Below are 15,037 nucleotides of genomic sequence, written 5' to 3'. Positions count from 1 at the left end.
GATGTTGGAGGTCAAAACCCCCCATCCCTTCCTCCTGAGTCCCCTCTCAGCAGAGGTGGATTTAAGGGACTGCAACTGGTTTGCTCTCACTGGGTGTGGAGCCTCAGGGGCACCACAACTATGATTTAGAGTGGAGCACAAGAGGCAGAGGGGTGCTGAATTGTGGCGTCACACAGGGCACTGCTGAAATTTGAGACCCCAAAGCCCACCACTGCTGTCAGCCGTTCCCTCTGAGTCATCTCCCAATACTTCCTCTTGAGCCAGCACCACAATGGCAGCAATGCTTCCTTTTTGTTGGCTGTTTCTCCCCTAGTTGCCTTCTAGATTAAGGTGGGACTGAACCCTGGTTTCATGGGCCCATGTTGAAAAGCTGGTCCGTTGCTTTATACTATCTGTATATCCTTCTTCATTGTAGTCTTTCACAGCCTAGTATTCACCATTAATGGTGTAATGCTGCAAGATTATGCACATTTACCTGGGAATATGTCCCACTGAACTCAGTACATGTAATTTTAAGCTTTCCATACTAGAACTGGAGCAGTCCAAGAAACATCTTGCTTATCCAATGCACATGCTTTTCTCTTCGCATTGTTGTTGTTGTTTAGTCGTTTAGTCGTGTCCGACTCTTCGTGACCCCATGGATTAGAGCACGCCAGGCACTCCTGTCTTCCACTGCCTCCCACAGTTTGGTCAAACTTATGCTGGTAGCTTTGAGAACACTATCCAACCATCTCGTCCTCTGTCGGTCCCTTCTCCTTGTGCCCTCCTTCTTTCCCAACATCAGGGTCTTTTCCAGGGAGTCTTCTCTTCTCATGAGGTGGCCAAAGTATTGGAGCCTCAGCTTCAGGATCTGTCCTTCCAGTGAGCACTCAGGGCTGATTTCCTTCAGAATGGGTAGGTTTGATCTTCTTGCAGTCCATGGGACTCTCAAGAGTCTCCCCCAGCACCATAATTCAAACGCATCAATTCTTCGGCGATCAGCCTTCTTTATGGTCCAGCTCTCACTTCCATACATCACTACTGGGAAAACCATAGCTTTAACTATACGGACCTTTGTTGGCAAGGTGATGTCTCTATTTTTTAAGATGCTGTCTAGGTTTGCCATTGCTTTTCTCCCAAGAAGCAGGCGTCTTTTAATTTTGTGGCTGCTGTAACCATCTGCAGTGATCATGGAGCTCAAGAAAGTAAAATCTCTCACTGCCTCCATTTCTCTTTGCATTAAAGCTACTTTAAAGTAGATATCACAACTTTAAAATTTCCAGCAAGAGGGTAGTCAACAATTTCATTAGCTGCTATGATAGCTTTGATTGTTCCACAGCAACCACAGATAAAATCAGTGTCAGGAAAACAAGCGCATATCTTTTGAACTGCAGCGTGCATAACAATTACTTACTGAAAGATTAAAAATTATTAATTACACCACTGCAGGTAGGCCTTGCAGGGCTTAAAGAACATGTGCTGTTTGCACTCATATGTGTTCATTAATCATAGTCTATTACTGTAATTTTAATGAATGTTTATCTTATTTTCTTTGTGTAATCCAATTACTTTTGTTTTCTTAACAATCGTCAGGGATCTCTTTGTCTCCGGCATCCTGCCAATCAGTTCCGCTTTCGATGTGCCCAATTGAATTCATTATCATTAAGTTTCTTCTATTTCTTACACTTCTGGGGGTTTCAGTGATAGGGAATATAGGAACAGAAGTACTCCCACAGCAGGAGTATTTAAATGTGGATGGAACACCTGAGCAATTAGGTAAAATCTTTGTTGTTGTTGTCCCAGAAAGATGCTCCGGTGTCTTTCTAAATTTGTACCATATTAATGATTAGAACATCTGGCATGTTTCTTTGCTGATAAAATTAATAACACCATTAGAATGGAACCTTTAGGGGATGAGAAAATGCAGCGTGTTGGACCCTGCTCAAGCATTGTTGCTCTTTAGAAATGTTATATTTGTAAGTGTGTACATGGCCAAATTAATATCACCATACCAAAGATTTCTGCTGTAATTCCTGACAGTTAAACTAGCAGTAATTGGCACTAGCAGGACTGAACAAGTTTTCTGCTACAGGCAGAATGAAACATTACAAGAAACATGGGACTGCCATTGGAAAAGGCAGCCTTATGCCAATTTTCCCTTTCCTCCTCTGTAATATCTAGCGTTATGTTAGTAACTTATCCAATGACCTGGTCTTATTGCAATGCACAGTTCTCTGGCCCTGGCAGCGAATGTGGAAATGCTTCATTCTGTTCTGAGTGAAGTCAGCTGAAAAATACATTCCTTCTAACTATATATATATTTAATAACTACAGCTGGGGATGGAAGCAGGGCTGGCCCAATACATTTTGTACATGAGACGAACCACAAAATGGTGTCCTCTCCTGCTAGAAAAGAAGGGGTGAGTGAATATCTACATTAGGAACAAGCAAGGAATAAAGACCTACGTCAGAGTCATGGTAGGGGGGATCAAATCCACCTTACCTGTCAGGAGTTCCGATTCTCAGCTTGTTAACACAGTAAGCGTAGGTAATTAAAAAGGAGGATTTATTGCAAAAACAGATAGCTCCCGACGGCTCTAACAAAGCCTCCGGCATCATCACTCAAGATGACCCTTCTGAAGACTCCTTCCTTTGTCTACAGAAAATATTGAACTTTCGCACCCTACGTCTCTTGTTTTGCTTCCAGTCTTGCAACCCTCCCATTCGCCGGCTGTGTGGACCTACTGGCTCAGCTCCTACCTCTTCCTTTTCAGACAGGCTGTCTCTGAGTTTTTTCGTGCCGTTTTGTGCTTCCAGTGAGCTTTGGCTGTGTTCTAGCCTGTTTTCAGCTACTGTCTTATCAGCTTGCTCAACAAGGTCAGGAAGAGCTGAATTCTGCAACTGTTAGCTCTTCCCTGTCTGACTTACCTCTAAGCCTCTCTGTTCCTGGCTGCTTTCTTCACTTGGAGCTGGCTCATTCCTGACATTACCTGATGTCTGAAGTGGGAATCAAAAACCATCATGGGGAGTGGGGAGGCCTGCTCTAAATCGCACTAGGTAGGCACACAGTCAGGGAACCCCAGAAGACAGTCCCTGCCATTTCTTCCCTAGGGGTGGGAGGAGATCAGCAGTGCCTCCTATTCACTGAGAGACTGCTATAAAGACAGCATTGGGGTGAGAGCAGGGTGAGCTGCTGAGCAACAAATGATGCCCTGTTTGGGGTCTGAATCTGCTACCCCTGTGGATCCTGCCGCCCAAGACGGCTGCCTCACATTTCCTCACGCATGAGCCGGCCCTGGGTGGACGAATTTGTCAATTTCAGTTCTCTCAGTTTCTCATTTTGCCCATCTTACATTCAGTTCTCTGCGTTTACCAGCAATTTGCAAATAAAATAAAATAAAATAAAAATTATCTTGAATATTCACCACCAGCACTTTAGTGTGACTTTCTCCTGATAAAAACATTAATATTTATATTTATTTATTTATTTATTTATTTATTCATTCATTCATTCATACATGCATACATACATACATACCCCGCCCATCTGGCTGGCTTTCCACAGCCACTCTGGGTGGCTTCCAACAAAAGATTAAAATACAATGGTCTGTTAAACATCAAAAGCTTCCCTAAACAGGGCTGCCTTCAGATGTGTTCTAAAAGTCTGGTAGTTGTTTTTCTCTTTGACATCTGGTGGGAGGGCATTCCACAGGGCGGGTGCCATTACCGAGAAGGCCCTCTTCCTGGTTCCCTGTAACTTGGCTTCTTGCAGTGAGGGAACCGCCAGAAGGCCCTCGGTGCTGGACCTCAGTGTTCGGGCTGAATGATGGGGGTGGAGACGCTCCTTCAGGTATACTGGACCGAGGCCGTTTAGGGCTTTAAAGGTCAGCACCAACACTTTGAATTGTGCTCAGAAACGTACTGGGAGCCAATGTAGGTCTTTCAGTACCAGTGTTATGTGGTCTCGGCGGCCGCTCCCGGTCACCAGTCTAGCTGCCGCGTTCTGGATTAATTGTAGTTTCCAGGTCATCTTCAAAGGTAGCCCAACGTAGAGCGCATTGCAGTAGTCCAAGTGGGAGATAACTAGAGCATGTACCACTCTGGTGAGACAATCTGCTGGCAGGGAGGGTCTCAGCCTGCGTACCTGGTAGACAGCTGCCTTGGACACAGAATTGACCTGCACCTCCATGGACAGCTGTGAGTCCAAAATGACTCCCAGGCTACGCTCCTGGTCCTTCAGGTGCACAGTTACCCCATTCAGGACTAGGTAGTCCCCCACACCTACCTGTCCCCTGTCCCCCCAAAACAGTACTTCTGTTTTGTCAGGATACAACCTCAAGCCCTTAGTCGCCATCCATCCTCCAAAATATCATCATGTAGGTGCCAAGTGGGCCTCTTTGTTGAGAGAATATTCCATAAAAGGGGCACTGCAATCAAAAAAGGCTACCTGTGAAATGCTGGAGGATATCAGTAGGGTTGCTAAGCCTCCACCCATCAAAGGCCTCTGTCTCTTTAAAAGCTCTGTTTTACCTTAAGAACATGGCTGATCTGCCTCTACTGTGAAAGTGGTAGACAACAAAAGTGATGTAGACTAAGCAGCACATAGAAGTCATGGGGGCTTTTCCCCACAATAAAATATTTGAGGGGGCCAGGCCCCTACAAAGTTGATGGGCATTCCCATTCAAATGGTGTGTGTGCATTGTGTTGTGTGATCAGTTATGTGGGTCGGGGCTTACCTGGGCCCCCACAATATTTTATTCATGTTGGCACCCCTGAAGCAGCAAGATCAAACCTGGGGCCCTGGATAAAAACATTGCTAAGGGGTTTAGGGCAGGAATGCGGAGCCTCTTACCCTCCAGGTGTTACTGGACTGTAACTTCCATAATATCTGACCACTGGTCATGCTGTCTAGGGCTGGTGTAAATGGGAAACCTGCAACATCTGGAGGCCTACAAGATCTGCATCCCTGGTCCAGAAGAGGAAAGTTGAAGAGTGGGAACGGTGAGTGGTTGAAGTAATGGAGGTTATCAGATTTTGGAGGAGGAAGAGGATGGGTGAGGGCCTTCAAGACTCTCCCCAGCTGATCAAACCTTTAAACAGTTTGGAGGGGAACTACCATGTGCCAAGGAAGAAAGACTTGAGGGTTCACCCTAGCCCTGACAGATTTCTGTTACAAACTCTCTGAAAGGACCTGTGTCTGACCGACTTTCTCTCCAGTTCCATTCTTGCCTAGCCAGTGCATTTCTCTGGGAAATATTTCCGTTTGTGGCATTCAAAATGCCCTGTTTCTCTTTTGTAAGGCTCTTCTCTTGCCCTCCCAATAGCACTGTCCAGGACAGGCATGGAGGCTTCTGAGCAATGAGCGGCCCAGCTGTTTGCAGGGCAGAGTACCAGAGTCATGTCAAGAAAAGCCACGAGAGAAATTATTTTCCATTGCCTGACCTTTGCATAATTGTATATTCTTTATAAATAAACCACAGGAACAAGGAGGCCCCTTTTTCTGCCTCCTTGCAGAAGAAGGGAAAAAAAGTTTCTTTTAAAGTGAAACAGCATTATTGATCAAAGGCGAAGGTAGCACTGCATGTAAAGAAGGAACAGCTGGCAGTCACCTCTCTGTCACTTGCAAACACACTTTGCGCACAAACCCACACTTATTAAAAACAGGTCAGATCAGATTCCAGGTTCACCCTGCAAAATTAATGACAACCTCGCAATAAAGTAACAGCATGAAATTGAGCCTTGTAATACAACGTGATTACTAGCATTTTTATTAGCCGGGCTCAAGCAGCAGGCAAGGCCGGCTGGTATTTGACACACAAGCAAGGATGTTACCAGGTGCTCAGCTCTAAAATGTCACATCAAAGTCACAGGCCTGCTGGCTTGGCTTACACCTGAGCCAATTAGCTGAGGAGATCAGAAGGGTCTTGAAAAACGAGTCCGAATCTTTTATTTTTGTGCTGGACGGAATCACTTGATCCCAGGTAAGAGAATATATGGGGAACAATGAATGCTTAAAATATGGCAAAGGTGGAAGAGCAGGGATCTTTGGAGGACCGACATAAAACAAACAGCAACAGGCAAAAACCAGGAGTGCGCCACCAACACCTGGCCTCTCTCACTCAGTGTGTTTGTCAGTCTTTTGTTGGCAACAAAGGAGCTAATTGAAATGAAACAGTCTTCAGTCTGTTTGTTGGCACATCAAATATGCTGTATGGTATGTTGATTCTTGCTCCTCTTGAATTATTGAGCATTGTGCCTTCCAGACAGAAGACAAGGGAAAAACCCCTCCAAGTAATACTGTAGTTGAAGAAGTGTGCTTTTTTCCAGGTTCTGTCATAGTCCCCTTTTTGTTAAGGTAACATACAATTAAGAATGTAACCGCCTTGGGTAATTAGTACATCAAAGCCTGTATAAGAATTTGTGTGATCAACACCCCCTCCAACACACACACAAACATACTTTCCTGCTCATTGGAATGAGGAGACAATTTCTCACACCACAGTCAAGCATGGTTGTGTTTTGTTTTGTCCTCAATTGCCAGAATTAAATGGTATAAACACTCTTTGAATATGCATGGGTAAAGAAAGCCTGGGTACCAGTAATGCAAAGGGCATTAGTAAAGCTCAGACAAAGCAAAGGGTTTTCTTCCCTGAAATGCCTTTGCTTTAGTTAATTGCATTAAACAACTTTCCCAACTACACACATAAAAACAAATGACTAGTAAATATTGGGAGGGGAATTCATCAAAAGAGATCTGATGAGCAAATATTTTCAAAAGCTAGTTTTCAGCCAATCCTGAGACAGATCTCTCTTGTTCTGTTTGTTGATGAGTGTTTTGGACCTTTCTGAACGACACTCAGCAACGTTCAATTGCCCCCCCCCCCGCCTTATCTGACTTAGCTTGACAAACCACTTCTTCCTGGCCATGATTTGCATGACCACGCAAGGTACAAAACGAGTCAACGCACTCCCACGAATCAGCACCAGGAAGTGGCTCTTGTCAACATCATTGTGCTGGAACAGATGGTACTTCGGTTATGGGGCTGGCTCCACCGGGACCCTCCACATGGAGGGCTTTGAAGCACTGGATGTGTTGTGTGCATGGAGAGATACAGCGTGTGAAACCACAAATCATGGATATAGTCAGTGCAATTGTCATGAATTTGGCAACTGGAAAAAGATAGCTGCTATGTCCATAGAAATCGGCATCAACTGTGTCCTTTGGCCTGCTGATTCACAGTGGACACCATGTCCAGTGGCCACTTGGATGCTGGCTGATGTTGCATGTGGACTAGCCTTCAAATAATGTTGCTTTCTGCCAACTTTTGTTTCATTATTAGGGTGTCCCACTTGACAGCCGTCTGTTTGAAGGGCTGACAGTCTTCTATTTGAATGACAAGAAACTAAGATCATGGCCATAGAAGGGGAAGAAATGGAGGCAGTGAGAGATTTTACTTTCTTGGGCTCCATGATCACTGCAGATGGTGACAGCAGCCACGAAATTAAAAGGCGCCTGCTTCTTGGGAGAAAAACAATGACAAACCTAGACAGCATCTTAAAAAGCAGAGACATCACCTTGCCGACAAAGGTCTGTATAGTTAAAGCTATGGTTTTTCCAGTAGTGATGTATGGAAGTGAGAGCTGGACCATAAAGAAGGCTGATCGCCAAAGAATTGATGCTTTTGAATTATGGTGCTGGAGGAGACTCTTGAGAGTCCCATGGACTGCAAGAAGATCAAACCTATCCATTCTGAAGGAAATGAGCCCTGACTGCTCACTGGAAGGACAGATCCTGAAGCTGAGGCTCCAATACTTTGGCCACCACATGAGAAGAGAAGACTCCCTGGAAAAGACCCTGATATTGGGAAAGATAAAGGGCACAAGGAGAAGGGGATGACAGAGGACGAGATGGTGGGACAGTGTTCTTGAAGCTACCAACATGAGTTTGACCAAACTGTAGAAGGCAGTGGAAGACAGGAGTGCCTGGCGTGCTCTGGTCCATGGGGTCACGAAGGGTTGGACATGACTAAACGACTAAACAACAACAAAGAAGGGAGTGTGTAAAGTGGGACTTGAAGTTGCACACCAGCAGTCAGCTGGTCAGTCTTCCCCCACTATGGCAAGCTGTATTGTACTTCTATTGAAACTGAAGCCATTATTTCTAAATTTATATAGCCAGGCATATAAATTATCGTGTGTAAATTTGATGCAAGTTTTCACATCCTCATTTTCCATGATGTACCGTATTTCCTCTTTTTTGTGGCACCGTGTAAGTAGAGGTGGCAGTGCGTGGTGGGTGGTGGCGGTGAATGGTGGCGGCACAGGCCGAGGTGGGCACCCACAGCAAAAATTTTGTGGGTGCCCAGGTCCCCCTGGAGTTGATGCCAGTGCCCCCTACTAACCAATAAGGCCCAATTTCATTTTTTTAAAAAAGATGTTTTATTCGTTAGTTTTTAGACATGAAATCTGAACTGTCCACTCAAGGCAGAGTACACTGGACTCTTGCTCCACCAAAAAAGGCAATCTTGCAGCGTTTCCAGAGATACTTAGGCTCAGACTCTGGTGAGTCTCCTTGAGGGGTGAAATTATCTTTGTGACATAGCTGCCAAAATCACTTCCCTGCATGGCTTCCTCTTACAACCCAGTCTATTGCCCTGTATTCAGATAAACCGAGGAATATCCCACGAGGGGATGGTCGGTGTAAGAGCACCAGATGCTGTAGCACTGATGAAGCCAAGCAGGTCTGGACCTGATCAGTGTCTGGATGGGAGACCGCTGGGGAGTCCCACATAAACCCCAAAGAGCTTTCTGAAAGGAAGAGCAGGAAATAAGTAAATAGGCCACTGTCGTGTTTATCCAGATGTGCAAAAAACGAGGAAGGCATTTGTAATGTTCCTGACTGTTGTGCTATCCTTGAAGGGTTTTCCCCTCCTTTCTCTCTCTCTCTCTCTTCAGAGTGTGATGTGGTTAACACAGCCACTAATGCACTTGACTTCCTTCTTCCTCTCTGGAGCATATTTCTCTTCAACAGATGTTTCCCAAATAATTAAATGGTGTCAAGCATGCATTATTGACAATCTCAATGCCTTGCTAATGTACTCCACATTTAAACCTTTTCTTCCACCAGCGGGACTGAGTGTTCAGGAATGTTGTGCTTATTTACAAATAATTGCTGTAATGGACTTGGGGTGGTGTGTGTGTGTTTTTAAAAGAAAGAGTTGGAAATTGTGATAATAAATAAGTAATCGTTTATTGAAAGACTGGTTTTGCCATCCTTTATTCCGCCGAGATAATAATGGACGCTCTGGTATTCTACATTCTTCTCAAAGTTCATGCTTAAGGCATGAAGCGGAACAAAGCATCTCTGTTCCAATCAACATTACTGCATTTTGGATGTCTCTGACAGTAGGAGTATAAACTCTCTCCCTTACCCCTTTGCTGCCACACCTATGGTAATACATAAAATCGGACATGAGAATGACTACATATGCTACAAGTGTCTCTATTAACCAAGGCAGATTGTCTTTTGTCCCTTTTTTGGGCACAAACCTTTGTGCAGTAGAGAAGAAGAGAAGAAGAGTTTGGATTTGATATCCCGTCTTTCACTCCCTTTAAGGAGCCTCAAAGCGGCTAACATTCTCCTTTCCCTTCCTCCCCCACAACAAACACTCTGTGAGGTGAGTGGGGCTGAGAGACTTCAAAGAAGTGTGACTGGCCCAAGGTCACCCAGCAGCTGCATGTGGAGGAGTGGAGACGCGAACCCGGTTCCCCAGATTATGAGACTACCGCTCTTAACCACTACACCACACTGGCTCATTATCCTCAAATGTCCCATTATCCTCAGTTGTGGTGCATGTATGTCTTTACTCAAACACATACTAGGGAAAAAAATGTTAACAATGAAAGGAGGCTTCTAAGCATGTTCACATGAATGTGTCTGGAACCCTCCTTCAAACCTTTTTGCAGAATGTGAGAAGGTCTGAAGTGGTACAGAGTCATTGGGGTGGGTGGAGCTTGTGTGTGCCCTCCACCCACTTTCCATTTGTGTTCATCCCAAATGCCAGAATAGGGCTATAAACGTTTAGTAGTGCCTTCTCCCCCCCCCCCGCCCCCCAGTACTGAAAAGCAGGCATGGAGGCTGCACTTCAAAAATGAAGAACAGCAATGGAGAGAGCCTGTTTAACCCTTTCCCTTTCTGCCATCTGCTTGAAATTGGAGCCATATGGTTTCCCATTGGAAGAGGTGAGAGATAAGGGTCCCCTGTTTATTTTCCCTTGCTGAGAGAGAGAAAATTAGGGAGAACAATTCTGAGCTGAGAAACAGCTGGAGGGGAAAGGGTTAAGCAGCCTTTCGCAACTCACCTCTCTGTCACTCAGACTGGAAGTGAACAGAAGATGATATGAGCCATATGAAATGAGAAAGTTTCTCCTTCTCTCATAGTTATGGTGCTTCCCCACCCTCTGTACATTCTGAAAAACTGAGGTTCATTGCGGGCATGCACACAGGTTATTGTTAACCTGCGCATGTGAACATCGTTTTAAAAAATGTCTGTGGAAATCAACAACATTAAACTTCTCCCATGTTTCAATCTTGTTTTGCAGTGGGCAAAAGAGCTTTAAAAATAGTTTTGAAACACAAGTTTTCAATCCAACAGATTGGCGCAAAACAGCAGGTGAGAAATAATTGGTGGGATTACTCAAACAAGTCCCGTAATTTGAAGCCCTGGACAATATGTTCCAGTCGCGCAATGGGCTTCATCCATCTCCCAAATTTAATGGGGGGAAGTGTGGACTGCCAGTTGGATGGTGTTGGGTGTCAAGTAGGTGGAAACAAAAAAATAGAGACACAAGCAACTTCAAATCCACATGGGAATGAGGTGTTGGAGGACCTCTGTGTACACAGGTAACAGGTAACAGGTGAGTGAGTCAGTTCGTACGGCCAGTATGTGTGTGCGTGAAAGTGCACTATTTTAACTGAGCCATCCATTTTTCCAATATAGTTGTTTCTGCATGTGCTCTTAAGAGTTTGCCAAATATTTTATTACATTCATAAGAAAGTAATTGAAAACCAGACACATTACCATAGGGGAGAAAACTAATCTTTCCAAAAATTCGAGAGAATATTACCATTGTACCAAAGGAGAAAAAAAAAGGTCCCTTCTTATATTAGGTGTCCAAGCTAAAATAAAATGAAGCTGCATTTTTCTCCTCATTAGGATTTTATGATATTATTATTATAATTAAGCTTCCCATTAAATTTTGCTCATGGTTTTATTGAGTTACTGCTCCCTACAGATTTGAAGCATATTTAACATATAATTACAGCAGTTCATCTCTAGATGAGGATTTAGAATGCAAGGTTGTGGGCTCGCACCTCAGGTTCTTAGAAATTAAAAAATCAGCTGCCAGTTGCAAAAAGGGCAAGTTCCTGGGAAACCTATTAATTAAACTAAGGCTGAAGGAAGGATATTGTTCTTGAATTTAATGGAGGGAATAGATGTGCCACAGGGAACTGGCCAAAGTAAAATTAACATGTATCACTGAAGTAGGTTATCATAGCACGTGGTCCTGATGTTGCTCATGTTACTAAGGTCTTATGCTCTGGAATACTGAAGGAACTGGCAGTGATATAATGGTGCCAAAATGAGCTGCCCTGTGAGGCCTACGAAGACATGGCATGGGGAAAGGCCCTCTAGTGGTATTTCAGATGAGATCTCTTCACCGCAGCGCTAGTTCCTATTTTGCTACAAGGGTTCTAGATTAAAATAGGATGCATCTAGTCTGACTTTTTTCAGATGAAGCAGCCTCTACAGGGATAGATGCCTTTAATGCTACTTTCCCATCTTTTGGAAAGGCTGAAATTTTGATATGGGTAGTGGTATAAAAAGGGGAGTCAGGGACGCGGTTGGCGCTGTGCCTAGGACTCAGTGCCTAGGACTTGCTGATCGTAAGGTCGGCGGTTCGAATCCCCGTGGCGGGGTGAGCTCCCATCGTTTGGTCCCAGCTCCTGCCCACCTAGCAGTTCGAAAGCACCCCTAAGTGCAAGTAGATAAATAGGTACCGCTTTATAGCAGGAAGGTAAACGGTGTTTCCGTGTGTGGCACTGGTGCTGGCTCACCAGTTGCAGCTTCGTCGCGCAGGCCACGTGACCTGGATGTGTCTTCGGACGGCGCCAGCTCCCGGCCTCTTGAGCGAGATGAGCGCGCAACCCTAGAATCGGTCACGACTGGCCCATATGGGCAGGGGTACCTTTACCTTTACCTTATAAAAAGGGGAAGCACAAGAAAATGTGTCACAGCTCAAAACACCTTCATTTTAACTTTTGCAGTGGCTGCCATTTTATGACTTTATTTGTCTTTTAACTATCACAATTTAAGAAGTATTTTTTTTATTTTTTAAAAAACTAACAACTTGCCAGTCACCAGCATTAACCATGTTGCTAAAGTGGAAGGGACGAAAATGTTTTTTATAATATTTTTTTATAACTTTAACATTGTGTGTGTGTGTGTGTGTGTGTGTGTGTGTGTATAACAATATATATAACATTATTGTGATATCATATTGGACCACTGTAGCATCATTATACAAAAATAAATCTTGAAATAAGGTGGTGTCATGGTGCTATACCCAGAGCTTTTTCTCTTTAAAAAAAAAAAAATGTTTAGGGGTACTCTCATTTTCCTACTCATATTGAAATATGTGGCCAAACTTAGATTCACAAAATGTTTATGAATATGCGAACACATGTGTCCCCCCAGGAAAAAAGCACTTGCTATACCTATAAACATCTTTGTATACAGTAACATTGTAAGTCTGTCATCACACTGCAGTTTGCAAAGCCACCAATAGGGGGATGAGGATGAAAGAGATCACTGTGGCAGCTGCTGTTGGGAGGATTTTAAAATTCAGTCTTTTTCCTTTCCTTTCAACAGCAGCAGCCATGCATGGCCTGTCACTGCCTTCACTAGCAGGTATGATAGCAGGGGAACAAAGGAAAGAAAGTTTCCTTCATTTCCCCCTCTCCAACGCTGCTGCTGCCACCATCATGCCTGTTGCTCTGGGAAGGAGAGAAAGTAGGGTGAGCTGTGAGAGGATGTGGGGTTGGATGAGCTTCTGGGAAGGGGCTGGCAAGAAGTGGCAGTAGGGGTGTAAACAGGGTTTTTGAACAACAGATCAGGGCAGCCCCCAGTGGTAGAAGACAGACAGACAGACAGACAGACAGACAGACAGACAGACAGATGATAGATAGATAGATAGATAGATAGATAGATAGATAGATAGATGATAGATAGATAGATAGATAGATAGATAGATAGATAGATAGATGATAGATAGATGATAGATGATAGATAGACAGAGGGACGGATTTAGGTTTGATGAGGCCCTAAGCTACTGAAGGTAATGGGGCCCTTTATATGTCCAGCTGTCCTTTGCAACAATAAATTGTCACTGTTTTTTGTGTTGAATATATGCTATATGGTGATTTATAGACCTAATAGGTATCTAAAGCCATTTGCACATGTAGAATGTAGGCACCCTGTATATAAAAATTAGGAAACCAGTTATATTTTAGGGAGCAGGATAGCAGGCGGGGCCCATTACTTACATCATAGGAGCCTCCACAACACAAAACACTGTTGCTGTATGTGTTTTTTATCTTATATTTTGGAAATGTACATCCAGGGGGTTTTTTCTTTAATTTTTTGGGGGGCCCCCAAGAGAGTGGGCCCTAAGCTATAGATGATAGATAGATAGATAGGTAGATAAGAATAGGGAGAGAGAAGCATTTTAGCGATAATTAAAAGATTAATTTTTGAAAAATAATAATCTGGAGCTATAAAATGACCCCCACCACAAACACTATAAGGAACATGTGTGGAACTTCAAACAGCGCCACCCACAGCACCTACTGGTATGGGTGGAATATAGGACGATTTATATGCAGAAAAAGTGAAATACTCCCAGTAGTGTGGAAGGTTAATTGCAATTAACCTTGTAGCTTAAAACAGAAAAGCAATGCGTGAATATCATTAGGAGTCACCTAACTGGCAGCAGCGTCAGACTTAATACATGAATGTCCAGGAAATACTTGTAAGGGCTGCACAGTGCTGAAGTTCCTATCAATTCCTCCTTCCCTACCCCACAACAAGGCTAGAGGTTTCTGATTCCATGAAACACCTGGGGAATTTTGAAAGATACGAAAAGAGTTTTGATCAGTGGTGTGCTGAAAATTTCTCCTACATTTTTTTTTTAACCAGTCTCCATTGATTTATGAGGGGGTCAGAGGAGGGAAGCATTCAAAACTTCTGGAAGGCCAGCAAAAATATCAGTGGAATTCTCATGTGTGGAGTGCATTGTTTTTGTCATGCATTCCTCACTTTCGTAGTGGCTGATAGGTGCTTGTGGGTGTATTCTTGTTAATTCTACAGATCGCAGCAGCAGCAGTCTGCAGCCTTCCTGGTGGCCCACACTTCCATTCAAGCCCGGGAGAGACATCATGGGGTAACTCCTCCCACTGGGCCTTTTTTCAGATCAGGAAGCATGGGCAGCTAAGGAGGCTGCAGGTTGCTGGAGAAATGTTTGCTGGAAGAAAACACACACCTCTCTCTCTCTCTCAGCCACCTTGCATCAATAAGCTAAGCCCCAAACCCACAGGAACTCTAAAGGAATTCTCAAGATCCCTGAGAACAGGGCAGAAGACTGGAAGCCTCTTTTACAGGGGAAAGAAAACTTCCAAGAAATTGAAGGGCAGATTTTGACACAGCAGGAGTTTTGATCTTTAAAAAAAACGAGCCGTATTTTTCAGGAGTGTTCCAAGTATCTCTCTGTGGGGACAACATTAACACAGGACGTTCGTCAAGCTATGCTGTGAGTGTTGTCCTCTGTGCCTCTCCATCTACTGAGACTCCTGTTGTGAGTCAGGTTGTTGAAGGAACTCTTTACGCAGGAGGCAAAATAATGAGAGCTATGTGGAGAGACTTGCCGTCAGTTTTCATCTAAGGCAAGAACTGGAGGCTCCTCCTTGTGAGAAGAAAGAGTTTGAAAAAAATCTACTGATT

General features: G+C 44.0%; 1 long non-coding RNA gene across 1 annotated transcript in view; it reads left to right on the top strand.

Annotated features, from left to right (window-relative positions):
- Positions 1-782: 782 nt before the first annotated feature.
- The window catches only part of LOC309347979, a 162,324-nt gene continuing 148,069 nt past the window's right edge, over positions 783-15,037 (top strand). Inside the window, exon 1 of the long non-coding RNA XR_014159102.1 lies at positions 783-1,064. This is a non-coding gene — a long non-coding RNA (uncharacterized lncRNA). The remainder of the gene's footprint in view (positions 1,065-15,037) is intronic.

This window comes from Podarcis erhardii, assembly GCF_964252035.2.
Source record: "Podarcis erhardii genome assembly, chromosome: 8".
Taxonomy (NCBI): Eukaryota; Metazoa; Chordata; class Lepidosauria; order Squamata; family Lacertidae; genus Podarcis; species Podarcis erhardii.
Note: the sequence above shows the minus strand (reverse complement) of the source record. Positions and strands in the feature narration are given on the sequence as shown.